Source organism: Podarcis cretensis (genome assembly GCF_951804945.1).
Source record: "Podarcis cretensis genome assembly, chromosome: 4".
NCBI lineage: Eukaryota > Metazoa > Chordata > Lepidosauria > Squamata > Lacertidae > Podarcis > Podarcis cretensis.
This window is the reverse complement of record NC_137173.1, coordinates 28,723,326-28,738,708: the sequence shown is the minus strand read 5'-3', so window position 1 is coordinate 28,738,708 and position 15,383 is coordinate 28,723,326. Positions and strand designations below refer to the sequence as shown.

General features: G+C 42.4%; 1 protein-coding gene across 2 annotated transcripts in view; it reads left to right on the top strand.

The window, feature by feature from the left end:
* The window catches only part of STARD13 (StAR related lipid transfer domain containing 13), a 157,484-nt gene that overhangs the window by 33,107 nt on the left and 108,994 nt on the right, over positions 1-15,383 (top strand). The gene's annotated exons all lie outside the window — the stretch shown is intronic.

Here is a 15,383-nt window from a genome sequence, read left to right as displayed (position 1 = left end):
AGACAGTCTGCAGGCAGATAGGGTCTCAGCCTACGTACCAGATGGAGCTGGTAAACAGCTGCCCTGGATACAGATTTGACCTGTGCCTCCATGGACAGCTGTGAGTCCAAAATGACTCCCAGGCTGCGCACCTGGTCCTTCAGGGGCACAGTTACCCCATTCAGGACCAGGGAATCCTCCACACCTGCCCGCCTCCTGTCCCCCAAAAACAGTACTTCTGTCTTGTCAGGATTCAACCTCAATCTGTTAGCCGCCATCCATCCTCCAACCGCTTCCAGACACTCACACAGGACCTTCACCGCCTTCACTGGTTCTGATTTAAAAGAGAGGTAGAGCTGGGTATCATCTGCATACTGATGAACACCCAGCCCAAACCTCCTGATGATCTCTCCCAGTGGCTGCATGTAAATGTTGAAAAGCATGGGGGAGAGGACAGAACCCTGAGGCACCCCACAAGTGAGAGCCTAGGGGTCTGAACACTCATCCCCCACCACCACTTTCTGAACACAGCCCAAGAAATATAATCAGTAGAGTTTATATATACATTTAGTGCAATGCATTCATGACAAATTGACTGTGTTACATGTATTTGCTTTGATTTCAACTAATAGGAACACTATTATTTTGATATCTGTTTCATAACTAAGCTTTATCTGCCAATTCAGATAACCCAGTATTAATTAAACAATCCACATATAAACTGAATATTTCACAGTAGAGCCCATTTTTTAAAAAGGATGTGGAAACTCTGTGTACCCAAAACATGCTATTTATCATCGTGAACTTTGTGTATATCCCCTCCTACATACCACAGTCAATTACAGCCACATGTTTCCAAAAAGCAAAGCAAGGATATTATGATCTGTTTTCCTCTTGGTTGGCTGGGGAATTAGAAGGGCTACTAGTTCTGATTAACTTCAATGGTTATTTTAATGTGTGAAATCATTGTCTCAGCGATGGAAAAAAAGAGACCCTCTTTGTCAAAGAGAAGTCTTCTGAAAGAGTCTCATTATATAATCTCTGGTACTTCTGGGAAGAAAAAGATTACTTATCATTAGTCCTTTCATGCGGACAGCCAGAGAATTTCTGTGGGAGGTTCGGTCCTATAAGAATTGTGGTGATCGCCAAAAGGTCAGTGATTAATAACATGCCATGGATACTTACATACATGACGTGACAAGCTCTTGCTAAAAGGAATTGTACCCACTTCCCATATCTACATTCCAGCAAAGATACTGAGAAACAGAGGAGGGTTCCAAAGAAGTAAAGAAAGACCCGAATGCATTAAAATGAGGAACAGTGTATGTGTGAACTGGGCAATGCAGATTGAAGGGTACTGTACCTTTAAAGCTCATTCTAAGCACCTTCTTCCCCTCAAAGAATTCTGGGCACTGTTGTTTATCCCTCATAGACTTACAATTCCCAGAGACCCCTTTGCAGTACCCAGAATACTTTGAGGAAGGAGGTGTGCTCCAAATGTGCTTTAAAGGTATAGCGTGTATGCAGGAAGTGCCAGGACTCTGACAGGATGCTGGAGTTGCCCTACCTCATTCCCAAAGCTGGGCAGGCTTTGGGAAGGTGGCAGGAGGGCTCTTGGACCCACCAGAGCATCGCGCCTCCCTCCCTAAGCTGGACAGAAGTTTCCCAGGCTTTGAGAAGGAGGTGCCAGGGTGTCATGTGAGACTAGCCTAGTCCCCCTGGTCCAGGGCATAGGCAAACTTTGGCCCTCCAGGTGTTTTGAGACTACAGTTCCCATCATCCCTGACCACTGGTCCTGTTAGCTAGGGATGATGGGAGTTGTAGTCCCAAAACATCTGGAGGGCCAAGTTTGCCTATGCCTGCCCTAGTTCAATGATACCACACCACTGGTTCAAATTTCCACTCATCCATTAAGCTCATTGGGTGATCTTGGGCTAGTTACCAACCCCTTAGTGTAACTCTCAGCCAATCCCAGGGTTATTGTGAAGATATGGAAAGCAGGAGTACAGTGGTACCTCGGGTTACAGGCACTTCGGGTTACAAATGCTTCAGGTTACAGACTCCGCTAACCCAGAAATAGTACCTCGGGTTAAGAACTTTGCTTCAGGATGAGAACAGAAATCGCGTGGCGGCGGCGCGGCGGCAGTGGGAGGCCCCATTAGCTAAAGTGGTACCTCAGGTTAAGAACAGTTTCAGGTTAAGAACGAATTAAGTTCTTAACCCGAGGTACCACCATACTGAGATTGTCACCTTGAGCCCATTGGAGGAAAGGTGAGATACAAATTTAATAACAAAAGAAAAGAAAAATGCCACTAGGAATTGATGGTTGACTTAAATTGCAAATCTATATACATTAACTTGGAAGCCTTATTGATAGAAATGATTTCTTGGGATCTCAGGTTATTATTATTTTTAGGAGCAAAAATGAAAGCATATATAGAATTATTATCTCAGATATGCTTTCCTTGACATCTGGAAGCTAAATATAAGGTGGTGGGAATGTGTAGCAGTGCAAAAGGGATTGTGGTTGTCTGGTTTCGAACAATACTCATGATGTTTTTCATACCAAAATTTCTTACTAATTATATTGAATGTAGCATATGTTACTATATTTTCAATTCAGGATACATATACACACTGTTCACATTTGTTCTCCTATCTCAAACATACTTTCCTTATTCAGAATAGTTATATTTGCTTGCATTTGACTTCTAAACTACAAAACAATTGCTCCTTACAACATGTTCTGGAGATGTTTACTTACCCAAAATAAGCAGCTCACACCTTTAGGTCTAATATTGGCACAGAAGAAACTGTCTTATTCAGACAGACTATTTTTCCATTTAGGCCAGTATTGTCTACTTTGACTGGCAGAATCTTTCCAGGGTCTCATACAGAGATCATTTCCATCATCTGCTATCTTAAAAACCAACCAACCTTGAAGCAACAGGGATTGAATTTGGAACTTTTTAAATATTTATGGTATTTGCTATATCACTGAATTGTGACCCATGCCTCATGCATTTCATCCTCTTGCCCAAAGGTTTCATACAGTGGTGTTGTGTTTGTGCTTAGCTTAACTACTTTTTTCTACTCGTCTATACAGTATTTTATGTTTCCTATATTTAAAGCTATTGGAGATTTGGGTGCAACTCAGCTTGCAAAAGAGTAGGGGTCTTGCATGAGTTAGATAGAGTTAAAGGTAAAGGTAAAGGGACCCCTGACCATTAGGTCCAGTCATGGCCGACTCTGCGGTTGCGGCGCTCATCTCGCTTTATTGGCCAAGGGAGCCAATTCTGGGTACACCTTCTGGGTCATGCGGCCAACATGACTAAGCCGCTTCTGGCGAACCAGAGCAGTGCATGGAAACGCCGTTTACCTTCCCGTCGGAGTGGTACCTATTTATCTACTTGCACTTTGACGTGTTTTCGAACTGCTAGGTTGGCAGGAGCAGGGACCGAGCAACGGGAGCTCACCCCGTCGCGGGGATTCGAACCGCCGACCTTCTGATCGGCAAGTCCTAGGCTCTGTGGTTTAACCCAGAGTTAGGGACCTCCAAATTCCCAGAGCATCCTTGTATCTTCAACCTTGTATCTTCAACCTCTATATTTTGTGTATGTTAGACTGATATTCTCAGTTCGCACTTTGTTTTACAACTATCCTCTTTGCTTATGTGGTGACAAGCAGATATTGCGTGTGTTTCCATGTTTACACTACGCAGGCAGGCTTAGGTCAGAAGCTAAACTATGGTTTCACAGGAAACATTGTCCACATGTTTGGGATTATAACAAGGCTCAGGGTTAACTATGGTTGAGTCTGCACTGTGCCTCAGAGCACTGTAAAGTATGGTGTGTAAATTAAATCTCTTTGCTAGATCTTCCATTGTGCTGCTCCATGCATTTTTCCAACAGATTATCCATTCATGTTACCATCTTGTTCTTATGACTGGTGTACCACATAATTTCCTTGCAATCTGGATTGCTGTGAGGAATTCAGAGTATTGGGGAAGTTCAGTGAGCTATTGTGAGCTATTCTAAAAAAGATTTCTGCCACGCCACATAATTAAATCAATTCTAGAATTACCGTATTTTTTGCTCTATAAGACTCACTTTTTCCCTCCTAAAAAGTAAGGGGAAATGTGTGTGCGTCTAATGGAGCAAATGCAGGCTGTGCAGCTATCCCAGAAGCCAGAACAGCAAGAGGGATTGCTGCTTTAACTGTGCAGTGATCCTTCTTCTGTTCTGGCTTCTGAGATTCAGAATTTTTTCTCTCCTTGTTTTTCTCCTCCCAAAACTAGGTGCGTCTTGTGGTCCGGTGCGTCTTATAGAGCAAAAAATACGGTATATGGTTTGGAGCAAGGCAAAAGCATCCTCTATTTTGGATATTGGGAAGGTCACAGCTGGGAATGTGCCAGTTAATAGATTCAAACAGATGGATGCTGACAGGTCTGCGAACTGTTCACAAACCTTCTTTAACAAATATCTTGCAGCCCTCACTTCCCAACAATGTTCTCTAATTCAAGTTTGGAGCTGCCTATATCAAAATGCAAGATGTGAGGCTGCAACTTTAGAAAAAGGTGCCTTGGGTGATGGAGAGTGTCACTCAAACCAAAAGAAGAAATGCCCAGAAATGTCCATTAATCAGCCCTGCTTTGTAATGTCTGTGTTGGTTTGTGTGAATGACTACAGAGATGAGACTTCAGATGTAATGAACTGAGTCTTTTCAGCAGCTGTTTTCTCTCTTCTTTTCCCCCTCTGGCATTTAAAATAATCTCCGTCTGTAGAAATCCCTGCCCAAGTGACAGAGAGACAACATGTCCCCAGAACAGCTTCCTCTGTCTGTGCATGGGAGCAGAAAAGGAACAAGAAAGTACAAGAAACAGAAGGTGTTAGGAGAGTTTTTGGGGGAAACATAAACCAGCAATGACAAGGAAATTGGTTTTTTTGGTGGCAGAATTCATGTCTTAAACCATCCTCTTATCTCCATCCTGCTGCCCATGCAGAAACAATAATAATACACACACAAAAAAAACCTCTCATCCTCTTGTAGTCGGAGCTTTTTGCTCCTTTTGTCTGTATTGGGGTAGCCAAGGCAGTGCCCTTTGTATGTTCTGGACTCCTATAGCAGTAAAAGGTTTAGAATTTGGGCTGACTGCCAGCTCCGTGTACTGTATTTTTATATATTGCAAGTGGGAGATCTGAAGTGTGAGAAATGGAAAAAGTATTTATCAGTAATGTGTTTGTTTGTGTGTGTTTGCTTCTTACTTACTAGCCCATTATTTGTTTTCTTTTTTATTTCCACAATTATTTGTATACTGCTTAGCTGCAATTGCATTCCCTCAACCACTTACATGTAGAAAGTATGGAACCCACAAGAAGAGCATGATGGGGAGTTTGGTCCTGTAGCTGTTGACTGACAACTTTGAGGGCCAGTAGATGACTCCTTATTTATAATTTTAGCTTTAGAGCCTTCTGTATGGAGCCCAAAAGCTTCAAGTTTCCCTTCTGATTGGCCTTTTCGGGGACAAAAAAGTAGGGAAACCCAATTTTGAATCAGACTCACACAGCGTGGCCAATAGTCAGAGATGATGGTGGTTGTAGTCCATCTGCATTTCAAGGGCTGCAGATTCCACATCCCTGGATTAGAGGATATACCAGGGGTAGGCAACCTAAGGCGTGGGGGCCGGATGCGGCCCAGTCACCTTCTCAATTTGGCCCATGGACTGTCCGGGAATCAGCGTGTTTTTACATGTGTAGAATGTGTGCTTTTATTTAAAATGCATCCCTGGGTTATTTGTGGGGCATGGGAATTTGTTCATTACCCCCCCCCCCAAAAAAAAAAAAATAGTCCGGCCCACCACATGGTCTGAGGGACCGTGGACCGGTTCTTTGGTTATACATTCAGATTCTCAGGTTCTATTCCTCCTCAAATTAGATAAACTTGGCATAGTAAAGTTTAGAAGGCGGAGAAAACTGATTTAAATAGAAAACAAATGAAATAATGGATCTGTGGTTGGTAAAGGGCTTAAGCAAAGCTCACTCTGGAACAACAACTTGGCTTTTATGCACGTACATGAAGTAAATATCTTCAGACGACAGAGTGCTGCTGCTGTAGGGGCAGAGCAAATGTTATCAAGCTAAGAAGTATGCGCTAATCCTTCTGTTGTAGTGTTTCATGGAAGCTAACAAATTCAGAGGGATTATTAAATGACTGGAACAAATTCCCGGCTAGGACAGATTTGAACATCTACATTTGGATTCTAGGTCACTGCAGTAAACTAAAATGAAGAGATCCCACTCATAGCAGCTTCTTCTAAAGACTTAGACCCTTGGAGTAATGTTTTCCAGTGGCAGAAAGCCAGAGCAATACTTTCCTTTTTGTACAAAGAATACTTCAGTTGAATGTCCTAATATTATGTTCTTAGGATAAATCAGCCAGCAAATGAGCAAAACAAGAGAGTCATCTGACACAGAATAAGCTTCCATCAATGCATGCTTTTCTGTTTTGGGAAAATGGAAATATTTAGTTTCTGTAAATGATACAAAGATGTTGCCTGTCAGATGTTCACATATTCAGTTTTTACCATTTACACTGTACACTTGATACAACACCATATTTATTTTATCATGCAGATTAGTTCTCTGAACTATTTTTGTCATTAGCCATATGTACATAGCATTTTTTTTTTTTTAAAAAAAAAGGCAGATTATGCGAGGCTGTTTCTGTATCTTGAATAAACTTATGGGCCTGGATGCTTGCATGCTATATGTAAATTCTTACAGAATGAAACCAGGTCATAACTTTGCCTGTGGCAAATAGCAGTTGCCTTCTGAGGAGCAGATGAGTGGCAAACTGCAATTATATTGGCACCTTTCACCTGTCTGCCATCCTTTATGTTCTCATATACTGCTAAAGCATCTTGGAGACCCAGATGCCCGTTCAGAGCTTTTGAAGCTGGCACTGTCAGTGTGGATTGTGCTGGGTTTAGTTTTGAAGCTGACCTTAGAGACTGATAGCATACATCTCTCAACTATGCAAAAATGAAGTGGCTTGGGCTTCTCAGTTTGCACTAAACTAAATCAGGTTCATCATCTTATCTTTGGATGGTCAACTTTGTAGTTACCCATCTTTCTGCAGGGGCAAAGAGATTCCATTCACTGTGTTGATTCAATGAAATTTGGATTTTGAGGCAGTGTGCTTTGACTGAATCTCTGTGATGTGTATATTTGGCTCACATGGAAATGTTGGCTGTTTTCTATCTTCCAACACAGTTTCAGCTTTTGAGCATCGCTTTGTGGCTTCACCCCTCCCCCTCCCGCCTCTTTCTTTTCGGCTTTCTGGTGTTTTCCATTTGTGCCTCCCCATCTTTTTCTCCTGCTCATTTGCTCATCCACTTACTCTGCCCTTAATCTTGTGACCCCTTAAGAACCTAAAGTGAAACATCTGTTTGGCTAGAAACAGTAACTGGCAGCAACCCCCTATTGCTGCATCACTTCAAATATGACATCTTCAACTGTCAGCAGTCAAGTCAATGCCAAGAGGCGTTCAGTTCTCATTATTACTTTATCACATAAAAATCAATCAGTGGGTAACCGTAGAAAGTCCAGAAGTGGTCTATGTCTTTCTCCCCCACTGTTATAATAGTGTGGGGTTTGTTACATTTGAACCCTCTGGTGAAAATAATGACTGTCGCATCTCCTCCTGCAACATGATTTGCAGAACACTTTTGCTGGCAAAATAGCTTGTATCCTTGATATGTATGGGATGGCCGTTCTATAATGCGCTGTTATTTAGTCTTGTTCTAAAAACTGAAATAAAAACATTTATTTAAAAACATCAGTTGCATCCTTGTTGGACTATGGTGCTTCTTCACACACAGAATCTGGAAATGAGTTATCTTCAGCCTCTGTTTCTCACAATTGCTATGAATGGGATTCTTGGAACCATGTGGGTAATTAACCACCAGGATAATAGTGGCTTGTTTGGGGTAGGGTTGGCTGATGACATAATATTCATTATAAATGCATCTTTGAAGAAGGACTGCTCCTGGTCTCTTCTAGGCATGTTGCAGTGAAGAAATCTACATAAAATAGCTATGGAGTACCAAGAACTATAGCTACCTGAAATTTTTACTGCCAGGTGAAATCTATGAATCACAGTAGTTTTGTGGAGAGGATGGTGCCTAGAAATTTCATGTAACTTTTTGTATATCATACCTACAAAAGAAACCTCTTGCAGTGACTGTATCCTGTGCTCACATAGAAATACATCTTATTGAACTTAATGGAACTAGTAGGATATGTGTAGGATTGTTGAACCAAGTGGGACTTAATTCTGAGTAATCATGCATATGATTGCTGTGCAATTTAATTGTATGGCCTTATTAGAAGGTCAGTGTTTACACAAACATTATACTCTCTCTCTCTCTCTCTCTCTCTCCCCACACACACACACACACACAGTTGAGAGAGAAGAATATTACTTGCTTGCATATAATGTTGATCTTCAGGCTATGTGATAGGAAGTCATTGTCACTGCTGTCATTCCTTCTCCCTGAGCCTATAAACAGCACTTCTTTGTGCCAAACTGACATGTCAGCATAAGGTCCATTAATGCTTTTAATATCAAAAGAAATATTTTATAGCATCGTTATCCCCTTAAACCTACCGTTCTTAAAATGCAGGCAGATAATCCCCCTGATGTTCAAAATGGAGGGGGGAAGTGGATACATCATTCTGCTGAGCTGAGGATTGTGTGTGGGTGTCTTTGAGCTTTACTTTTACATGTAAAAATCCGCTTGCACAGGAGTATTCTTTTTTACAAGAAATTGTCAGACAGTTTACATACAGCAGCTGTCTCGCCTCTAAAACACATCAGTATCTCTCTGGATTTCAAAGTTTGGTTTTTTGAAAGAGTTTGATCGTGCTGTTTCTTTCCACCTCTTTCTTGGATTGAAATCCTTTATAAAGCCTCTCGCTCACCATTAAAATCTGGGTCTGGGGGGGGAAAAAGGAAGAAACATCTTTATTTCCTTGTGAAAAATAGAAAGCTCCGTTCCTTTTGTAGCTTTTCCTGCTGCTCTTTTCCCAAGAGATAGATAGAATAATAAAATCATACAATTTTAGAGTTGGACCAGGACCTTGGGAGATCATGTAGGCCAACTAAGTGCAGGAATATTGCAGAAATTCAGCAGCCATAACAGATTGTTATCCAGCCTCTGCTTATATCCCTCCAGTGAAGGAGATAGCCCACCGCTTCCTGATGCCATAGAGCTGGTGCACCACAGTGTTGAGGAACCTTTGGCCCTCCAGATGTTGCTGAACTACAACTCCCATCATCCCTGGTCACTGGCCATGCTTGCTGGGGTTTATATATTCTCTGCTTCTTCCTCCTGTAACAAACTCTTATATACGCTCTTGGGTGCAGCTAAGAAATATTCCTTAGTCCTTCTGTCTTGTACTACTTTCCACTGGAGCCGCCATCCTGCTCACATGCTGGTCTCCATTTGTATACTGCTTGTACCACACTATTCTTTTGTAATGCCTTGCAGACCTAGTATGGCTACTTCACACTTCCCCAGTTTTGGGAGACTTCCAGCATTCACCACTCACAGAAGTCTGACTTCAACGTTCTTCTTGAACAATGCCATTGCACTAAACTGCATTAGCGTTACTTCACCAGACAATTTTGTGAGCGCCAGCCTAAACATGGAGTAGGAATTCCTTTAGAGTTTTATTGTAACAAGATGCTTTAATGTTGTGGGTTGTAATTTACTTCATGGGGGAGGTTAGAACAAGCCATCTGAGTTGCCATCTTCCATCACAGGAGTTTGTTGTGGCTTCTTTAGAAGAGCTATTGCACTTCACACCCTATGAATGAACATCGTAAAGAGAAACACTGACGCAATAAAGTCTGAAATGATTCAGTCTGTCGTCCACTCCCAAAGTTAGGAACCGAACAGAGGTCTGTCAGCTATCACCAGACTCAGGAGCCTTCTGAAACGTGCACAGTAAATAGATGAGAAGTAATTTTAGTATTTCATTGAAGCCTTTGATCCTATCAGTGTTTTAAGCAGAAGTCCAACTACATAAAACTGTGAATACGCTCTGAGGCATTAATTAACTCTGTAATATAATCATGACAACTAATGTAGCATCTTCCATGCAATAGATATGTAGCCTAAGGTGCTTTGTAGAAATAGGTAGATTCCAGTAAATTAAAAAAATAACGCTTCTGTAATGAGTTGGTATTTGCAAGGAGTAATGTGCATCAAACAATTACTGCCTTTCCTGTCTAGTCATATTGTTTTGGTACTAATGTCTTATAAATAATAATACAGTGATTGCTCGATCCTGCTGCTAGTTTTATAGCGTGGGACATATTAGTGTAATGTGGGAAATGTTTTGATATAACTGGCACATTTGAAGAAAATTCATCTAACCGTTTACACTTCCATATGAACACTAAATTGGGTTGTCCTATACCCACTTATCTAGGAGTATTATTATATTTATATTTTGCCTTTCCTCCAAGAAGCTCAGGATAGCATGCATTATTTTCTCTGCTTCCCATTTTTATCCTTGTGAGGTAGGTTAAGCTGAAGGAAAAGTGACCATCTGGCCCATGATCACCAAGTCAGTTTCAGAGTTGAGTGAGTCTCTCAGGTTCTAGTCCAACATTAACCAGTGCCACACACTGGCTTATTGCTCACTAGGACTTACATCTGAGTAAACATGTGTACTTTGGGACTATGAGATGCTTCCCTGAGCAATAATGGCCTTTATGTATGCAGGAACAGTTGCATGCCGCTCTGCTAAACCACACACAACATTTGATGCATGCATACAAGTGCCTAAATCTCATAAGGAGGAAGCATAGTGTCAACTTTTCCCTTTTCTTGTGAGGAATCCTATTCAGGATAAGGGAATTTCCCTTTTAAAAAGGGAAGCGTTGACAGTTATGGGAGGAAGTGAACATCATGCTAAGATGAATGTTCCATTAGCACCAACATTTCAGCTTGCCAGATGGAACGATCCCCCTCTCCCGTGCCTGTATGCTGTTCTGGGGATTCTCCCTGTCCCTAAGCCAATTTAGGGGGCAAGGGGGCACACAGGGAAGAGTGGGGGAAGCACTATTGCACAAGCAGAAGTCCTTGTTCAGGGTTTCTGTTCCCGGGATTCGTTAGGTGAATCCCATCTATACTAATTCCGTTCTAGAACTGGTCATGGGGAGATCACGTGAATCAAATTTTTGGTTCCACTTGGTTTTCATAAAACCATAGGGTAGAAAGGCAACTGGAGATCATTCTAATCTAATATGGCAGCCCTTTTGTATCAAATAAGTGCCTCATTTTTTCTTTTTATGGTAAACTCCCTTTGAAACTATAAACATAGTGAGCAAAATTATTAAAGTAAGCAATGACTTTGCCCTGACCCTGTGTCCCGCTTTAACCCCAAGATTGCAAGAAAAGAGCTGTGCCATAACAGCATCCTATTCCGAAGAAACCCTGTCTTGGTGCCTCTCAAGATAACTTAGCATCCTCCATCCCAGTTTTCCACTAGTGCCACAGACTTGAACCACCACTAGAGGGACAGAGCTGTCCTGATACCTGCTAAACAGAAGGGGCTGTTCTTAGCCTTGTCTTCTCTCTAGAGCAGGCATGTCCAACACCCAAGAGACTGCGATCTACTCCCAGTATAAAAAAAACTGGCCAGGATCTACCATTGTCATTGGAGGGAGGAGGAGCGCGCGTTGGGTGGGTGGATTGCCCAGAGTTGTTGAGCATTTTTGGGGGAGGATTGCACAGAGTAACTTTTTGTACATGATAAGGATACCAGGATCAGCCAGGGATCTACCAGTAGATTGCAATCTACTGATTGGACATCCCTGCTCTAGAGAGTGCGGGAACTTTCACCAAGCAGTGGAGTAGGGCTGCATAGGATCACACTGCTATTTAGAAGAAAACCTACTTAAAATCAGTGAGAATTAATATGTTCAGAACTTGGCGGCACTTCCATTTTCAGGAAATAAACATTTTCATTGTTTGTTGAAAATATTTCTAGCCTGTGTGTTACAAATACCCTTTCCATTGCCAAAAAGGAGGTTGGTGAAGGTTCTGCCTCTCAGTTCCCTTCTAACTAAGTGCATCCTTTGGTTTCTGGAAGGAGAGCAGGGATGCTGTTCCCAAGCCTTAAAATCTTGATTTAAGTAGTCCTGTGAACCTAGGAGGAACATTCTGGTATTGGCAGTAAGTACTAGTGTCACTCAGTCTCCAAATCACAGCACAGCTGCTTGACAACTTCGTGAAACAAACACCATCCTTCTTCGCCTGTCATGAAGAAGCCAAACGTAAGATGTAATGTTAAAGTTTCAACTCTATATTAATTTCAAATATTATTATTATTTATTATCATAGAATATAATGATTTCAATAAATTGATAAATTTATTGGTCTAGAACACGGTAGTCCAACGTGTGGCCCAAGGGCCGCATGTGGCCCTCAGGGGTTTTTTTGTGGCCCTTGGCAACATTTGATGCACCCTTGCAGCCCTCCTGCTGCCTTCGCAAGGCCAGGAAAGTGAGGCACTGGGCTTTGGGAAGGAGGCATGAGGGCTCTGACAGGGTCCTAGAGTCCTAGAGGTCATTATTCTGAAGCTCTACAGCTCTGTTGCGAATTTATATCCTATAAGTGGGTTCCATGTAGTCTTTAGGTGGAGAAGGGCTGCAGCTCAGCAGTAGATTATCTGCTTTGCATCCAGGAGGTCCCTGTCTCAATCCCTGTGAGTGCTCCTGCTGCAAGGCCCATTTCCACCTGTCCTAGAGAGTGAGGCCCAGACTCACCCTGAACAGCCAAAAGAGGCTCCTGGGAGGCTAGAGGGACATTGCTGGAACAACTCTTGGGTTGGGGCAACCGGCTAAAATGTTTTAAAATGTTTTAAATGGTTTTAATTTTGGTTCCTCTGCTTTCTTTTTGTTGGGTTGGGGTTGGCGGTTATTTTAATTTGGTTGTAACTGCAAAGTGATGATGATGATGATCATATAAAAAAATTGTCCAGTAGCACCTTAGAGGCCAACTAAGTTTGTTCTTGGTATAAGCTTTCGTGTGCATGCACACTTCTTGTATCTGAAGAAGTGTGCATGCACTGTTGGCTTTTTGCAGATTAGTTGGGCAGTAGAAGGCGCGCTGGGGAGACCACACATTCAAGAAATGCAAAAGTAACTTTTGCTTGGTTTAATAACAAATAACAAAAACAAAAACTCCTTTTACACTAAATTACATTATATCAATAAGTGTGATCCATCCACCAGGGTACTGAGAGAGCTACATGCTGTTCTTTATATACTATACCCAACAGCTTAATTAACATAACTTAACAGCACCTGCTATACTGCTTCACAGCTGTAAAACTAGGTCATGTTATTTGCTCTGGCCCTTAAACACACACACACATTGTGAAACAATAATGAAACCTAAAATTTGAAGAAACCATTCAACATGTGCATGAAAGGTTATACCAAGAACAAACTTAGTTGGTCTCTAAGGTGTTACTGGACAATTTTTTATTTTTATATATATATTTTGACTGCGTCAGACCAACAAGGCTACCTACCTGAATGATGATGATTAGTTTCTGTTGATTTATTGGTTTATTTATAGTCTGTATAATATGTTGTATTTTTTAAAATGTTTGATGTTTTATTATGCTTTCATTTATGCTGTAAGCCACCCAGAGTGGCTGGGGAAACCCAGCCAGATGGGTGGAATATAAATAATAAAATTATCATTATCATCATTATTATTATTGGGGCTGGGAGACAACCCTGTCAGAAATCCTGAAGAGAAGCTGCTAGTCAGCACAGACAGTACTGAGCTAAATGGACCAACGGCCTGGCTGAGTATAAAGCAGTTTCCTGTTTTCCTGTGTGTATATATTTTCCTTTTTTAAGAATAGCCACACACTGAAAATTTCTCATACAAATGAAAACATTACATCAGAGTCCTCTGCAGAATAAAGTAAACATTGTGTTTTATAAAACTAAATGGATGATTGCTTAGTCCAGTGGGCTTCGACTGGTGACCTGAGACCCAGGCTGGAGTCTCAGCCTGATTTAGCAATACTACCACCATATAAATATATGATTTTTAAAAATTAAGAAATGGCTCCTCAAATGCATGTTAGGTTAAAGGGTGCTATATCAGGCTGTCAGTATTTTGTGGGAGGGAGCACACAATGGGAAATTTAGGTTTGCAAAATTAAGGTAAAGGTAAAGGTACCCCTGCCCGTACGGGCCAGTCTTGACAGACTCTGGGGTTGTGCGCCCATCTCACTCTAGAGGCCAGGGGCCAGCGCTGTCCGGAGACACTTCCGGGTCACGTGGCCAGCGTGACATCGCTGCTCTGGCGAGCCAGAGCCGCACACGGTAATGCCGTTTACCTTCCCGCTGGTAAGGTAAAGGTAAAGGTACCCCTGCCCGTACGGGCCAGTCTTGACAGACTCTGGGGTTGTGCGCCCATCTCACTTAAGAGGCCAGGGGCCAGCGTTGTCCGGAGACACTTCCGGGTCACGTGGCCAGCGTGACATCGCTGCTCTGGCCAGAGCCAGAGCCGCACACGGAAACGCCGTTTACCTTCCCGCTGGTAAGCGGTCCCTATTTATCTACTTGCACCCGGAGGTGCTTTCGAACTGCTAGGTTGGCAGGCGCTGGGACCGAGCAGCGGGAGCGCACCCCGCCGCAGGGATTCGAACCGCTGACCTTTCGATCGGCAAGCCCTAGGCGCTGAGGCTTTAACCCACAGCGCCACCTGCGTCCCTTCCCGCTGATAAGCGGTCCCTATTTATCTACTTGCACCCGGAGGTGCTTTCGAACTGCTAGGTTGGCAGGCGCTGGGACTGAGCAGCGGGAGCGCACCCCGCCGCAGGGATTCGAACCACCGACCTTGCAAAATTAAAGTGGATCAAATGCTTTGCACCTTAGTGCACCAAAGCGTCCTTTAAAAAGAAGCACCATTTTTGTGATTAGGAAAGTGATGGGGAAAATGCACTGAGAAGTATGAAATGAAGAAATTGTTAATGGGAAAATGTGCAAGCAAATCAGAAAGATTAAAGCTGGCTCCATGTTAGTGTTCTGCAAGGATATCAGGATAAATGCTCAATAAATAGATCTTCCTGGCTTAGCATGAAAAGACAGTGGACAAACTCAAAACTGGCGACATGAGTACACATTGTTGGGATGCTAGATAACTCTTTACAGTGGGTCCATTTCAGTACTGAAAATCTCTCTCTTTTTTTAAAGAATTCAAAGGTGCAAAGGCTTCCTGGACTATTTAGATTCAATTGGATGACAAGACCAAATTCTTGAGGGCTTTTGTACTCATAGTAACCAGAAGCATCTCTCTTGTAAGA